Below are 4,042 nucleotides of genomic sequence, written 5' to 3'. Positions count from 1 at the left end.
TCCAAATGCAAACTTGAATCAACCTTCTTCATTGCAAATAACTCAAGAGCCTTGTCTAGTGATTCAGCCACCGTCTCCTTGTGTGCAACCCAACGTTGCTCCGAGTTGACATGCATTGTCTTCCAATGGATGTGCATTCCAAAACCTACATTATGCCTTCCCTCCAACTCAACAATATCACTAGGGTCCATCCAATTCAAATCTTTCCTCACTTGTTGCAAGAGCTCCGCACAGCTAGGACTATTATCAAACACCATGCCAACCTCATCCGGGTCCGGTTCAATATTGCCTTTTAAGAAGGCGTCTTTGTCCCCATGATGAACAAACACACATGTTCTTCCCATCCCTATAAGCATTCAAACAACACAACGTAACATTTCTTCCATGAGTACTAATCCAAAGATTAACACAGAATAGAAACCCTAACCCTAGCACCAACATATATATGAAACAACAACCATAACCTTAACATACTAACAAGCCTAATCATAGGAAATTGGCAAACAAGCATCTCACATATCAATGCAAATCTCTAGATCCATACAAAACTAGGGTTTCCCCAAACTAGCAACAAATGAGCAATTTGTTAACATTACTTGGATCAAAAGAAGGGGATCGGAGAAGATTACCTTGAGGGAGGGTTTGAGTTCGAAATCCACGGACAAAATCTTTAAATTTGTAGGGTTTGGGAAAGGATTTGAGAGGGGGAGAGGGGGCAGATCTCGGGTGAGCTGTGTGTGGGGTGGGGGTGTGTGGGGGGAGTGGAGGAGGGGGGCCCGACCAACTAGTAACAGACAGTGCAGCGCCTAAGGGCTAGGCGCTGCACATTACATGTGTGGCGCCTAGCTCAGAGGCGCTGCACTGCTTGGGTGCGGGCCCAGGGCTGCCACGGTGGACAGGTGTGCAACACACCAGAGGTGGGCGCTGCACCGTTGGGTGTAGCGCCCGCGTGTCGGACGCTACACAAAAAGGTCAGGCACGTGAAATAGTTGTAGGGCCAGTTCATTTCATGAATTCATTGCGTCCACAGGTTAAAATTGTCAATTTTGCCGCCAACTTTCTCTTTTGCCAACGTTTTGACCAAACCTCCCCGCTTGTCCAAGACGGGCCTACAAGGTTCAAAAAGAAGACGGCCTACAAGTCTATGACCGGGCTACTAGACGTGTGATACAGTGCCATCCTAGGGCCGTAGAGTCCCATCCCATCAGAGCAGCAGAGACAAAGAATGAGAGGGCAAATCAGGGCATCCTACAGGCGTTCCGTTCGGTGGCTCCACTCGCTTCTTCTCTCCCTCCTCCGCCTTCCCGTGGTATCCATGCTTGCTTCTTCAAGTTCCAGCAACACATCAGCGTTGTGAGCCTTGAGTACTACTCCCTTCCGGTCTGCATTGCAGTGAGTCCTTGGCTTTTGGTTGCTGCCTGGCCTTTGGTTTATCTCCTTCCCTACATGTGCATTTTGCTTCTTTTCTTTCAGTCCCTTTGTTGGGCTCAGCAAGATCTGCTCCCAGCTTAGACAAAGGAAACTATACATGTTTCTTTCTTGTTGGAGATCAGATGACTTGATGGGTGCGTGCAGGGGCTAGGCATTTAGGCGTTCATAATTTTGCTTGATCTCTGGCTGGTCGTTTGTACAAATTCCCTGTAATTTTGCTTGATGTTGATGGTACAACCGTACAAACTCCCTGTACTCTGTTTCTTGATTCTATCTTAATATACCACAAGCAGTTGTTCTGCATGAATTGGGAAAAAGGCGCTTGATGAGTAGTTGCAGTGTAAAAAATGCTGCAGAGGATACCAAAATTTTCTTTCGCTGCCAGTCCTAATCTATGTTTTTCTGCTTACAGGACAATAGTAGGCGGCGAGATGAGCAATTCCTGTGAGTGCTGCAAGAGATACTGGGCTCATTTGCATGGAAAGGTCAAGTGTTTCTTCACGCAGATTGATAGTCATTCTAGGCATAGCGTGGTAAGCTCAGTGGTGGGTTGCCTTGATCATTGAACCGGTAGCAATAAGACATATTCTAAACTAACACTAGTAACAATTGAATTTTTTGCAGGTCATACCAGAGAGCTTTGTGAACTATTTCGGATGGAAGCTGTCAGGAACCATTGAACTAGAAGCCCCCAATGGTAATGTGTACGATGTTGGAATTACTGAGCGTAAGAACAAAACATTACTCAGATCTGGGTGGGAGGCGTTTGTTGATGCCAATCATATAGTAGAGAACGACTCATTGATGTTCCGATACCGTGGAAGTTGTCGCTTCAAGGTTGCGGTCTTTGATTCTAGTGGTTGTGAGAAAGTGGTGTCCTGTGCTCGCATACTGACCAATACCAGTGATCAAGAACCAAGCACAAATTCTGCAGACATTTCGACCAGTTTCAGTGATGGTAATACTCCTTCGTCAGCACGAGCACGATCACCGTAGAAAACGAGCAAAGAAAAATGTGATATCTTATCCTTCGAAGGGTTCGTCAGGTTAGTTTTACAACTGACTTGTAACTATTGATCACATTATACGGTACCATTTTACTGCAGTTACCCACCCTTACTCATGAAACTATTTTACAGCAGAAGACAGTCCTTTTGAGCATGAGTCATCTGAATCCGATGATCAGACGCTCCCAACGCCTCTTTATGTGTTATCAGGGAATTGTTATGTAACAGAAGAAGATGAGGCCAATATATTTGCACTTGCCCAGGAAATTCAACCTGAAATGCCTCTGCTTGTGGCTATGATGACGAAGCTCAGTGTCAAACCATATCCTGATCTGGTAATAGTATTAAGTTGACCAAAACAGTGGAAGATGCACACTCTTTGTAGATTCAGTATACTTGGTGAATTTTCTTTTGTTGCACTTGCAATATGTCGTCGTGCTTTACAGTGGAAATCATGCTTTAGGGGGATTTCACTTTTATTGCAGTATTATTGCTCATGATTAAAACTTGGATCGGTTTCAGGCGTCTTTCTGTGATCACGTAATTCCCAAGGATTACGCACTCGCACACTTTCCACACAAAAACCAGACTATATATCAAACTAAAGCTGCCTGAGCAGAGCAAGAAATGGTACCGTGAGTTCCGTGTCAAATCTGATGGAGGTCGTTGCAATCTTAAGGAGTGTGGCTTTGCCCGTGACAATCATTTACTGGAGGGAGATTTGTGCGTCTTTCAGCCCATGACTAATCGTAAGGGTAGAACATTCAAAGTGATGGTCCATCTACTTCGCAAAGCAAGTATTCATCATCCCTCCGGTAAAAATGGTTTGACAAGCAAAAAGAATGCTCCAACATTGTGTATCAAGGAGGAACCAAATGACGGTATGGTAGTTCACAGAAGTATTACCACCCAAAGAGTTTGTATCTTTCTGTGTGATACATGTGAAAACTTGTTCAGGAGAAGAAACCCCTTCTTTGGGACATGAAGAACATGGAATCAGTGACGAAGAACCCTACATGATGCCAAGGGGAAAATTTTGGAGAAACTTGAAGCCATCGGGTCAGATCTGCACATCTACATCGCAGTCATGACCAGGAGCAGTATCCTCGTCTCCCTAGTAAGTCTAGAAAAATATTCTTCTGATTTTGAGTTGACAGTTATTTTCTTTTGAGAGAAATCAGTCCATATAAACATTTGTGATCCCCAGTTGCCCATTTACGTCATGACCATGAATGGGATGTAGTACTAGTAGTTTCTCCAACTTAGATTAGGGGGAGATATGTTTCAACCAGTCATCCACTGTATCAAGAGAAATTTTGCAACCTACCACTTCTCTACATGATTGCAAGTTTGCATGTTTATTCTAATAATGTGTTCAATATTCTGTGTGCATATGAACAAACAGTCCTTTGCCATAAAGTACTCTGCCACGTACCTTCGGAAGGGGAGCGGGAGTTTGGTGCTTCAGGTGGCGGGGAAGAGCCAGATATGGCATGATGAGATGCGCTAAAAGGCGGGTGCCATGAGGATACGTGCAGGCTGGACTTCTTTTGCCAGCGACAACAGCCTGCGGGAGGGGGACATCTGCCTCTTCGAGCTGATGA

General features: G+C 44.8%; 1 long non-coding RNA gene across 3 annotated transcripts; it reads left to right on the top strand.

Annotated features, from left to right (window-relative positions):
• The first annotated feature begins 1,248 nt into the window (after positions 1–1,248).
• LOC123094458 (uncharacterized) lies at positions 1,249–4,033 on the top strand. Of its 3 annotated transcripts, XR_006445835.1 has the most exons (7): positions 1,249–1,392; positions 1,844–1,964; positions 2,056–2,477; positions 2,574–2,773; positions 2,961–3,319; positions 3,396–3,555; positions 3,844–4,033. It is a non-coding gene; the product is annotated as an uncharacterized lncRNA (long non-coding RNA). The 3 variants fall into 3 exon arrangements; XR_006445834.1 differs by having other exon boundaries at positions 2,574–3,319; XR_006445836.1 differs by having other exon boundaries at positions 2,571–3,319.
• Positions 4,034–4,042: the final 9 nt, after the last annotated feature.

The sequence above is a fragment of the Triticum aestivum genome, chromosome 4B (assembly GCF_018294505.1).
Source record: "Triticum aestivum cultivar Chinese Spring chromosome 4B, IWGSC CS RefSeq v2.1, whole genome shotgun sequence".
Classification (NCBI taxonomy): domain Eukaryota; kingdom Viridiplantae; phylum Streptophyta; class Magnoliopsida; order Poales; family Poaceae; genus Triticum; species Triticum aestivum.
This window is presented reverse-complemented; position numbering and strand designations above follow the sequence as displayed.